Here is a 333-nt window from a genome sequence, read left to right as displayed (position 1 = left end):
AGTCTGCACCGGTCAGTCCCAAGCAGCACACGGCTCCGCCCCTGCTTCTGCTGGCCGGTGCAGACCTGGCCGGCCTCCTCCCGTCCCCAGCAGCACATAGGAAGCCAGCTTCAGCTGCATGCTGCTTTTTCTGGCCGGTGCTGACCCAGTTCTGCCCAGGCAGGTCCTGCAGCACCATGTCAACCCGGGCATGCATGCCATGTCAACCAGCACCATGTCAACCCCTGCAACTTCATTGGTGTCAAAGGTCATGTGACATCACTTCCTGATATGATACCACTTCCGGTGACATCTTTGAATATGGCTCCCCGGCCCACTGGGTGATAAAAAGTT

The sequence above is a fragment of the Alligator sinensis genome, unplaced genomic scaffold, assembly GCF_000455745.1.
Source record: "Alligator sinensis unplaced genomic scaffold, ASM45574v1 scaffold223_1, whole genome shotgun sequence".
Classification (NCBI taxonomy): Eukaryota; Metazoa; Chordata; order Crocodylia; family Alligatoridae; genus Alligator; species Alligator sinensis.
The sequence above is the reverse complement of the archived record's forward strand: the minus strand, read 5'-3'. Positions refer to the sequence as shown.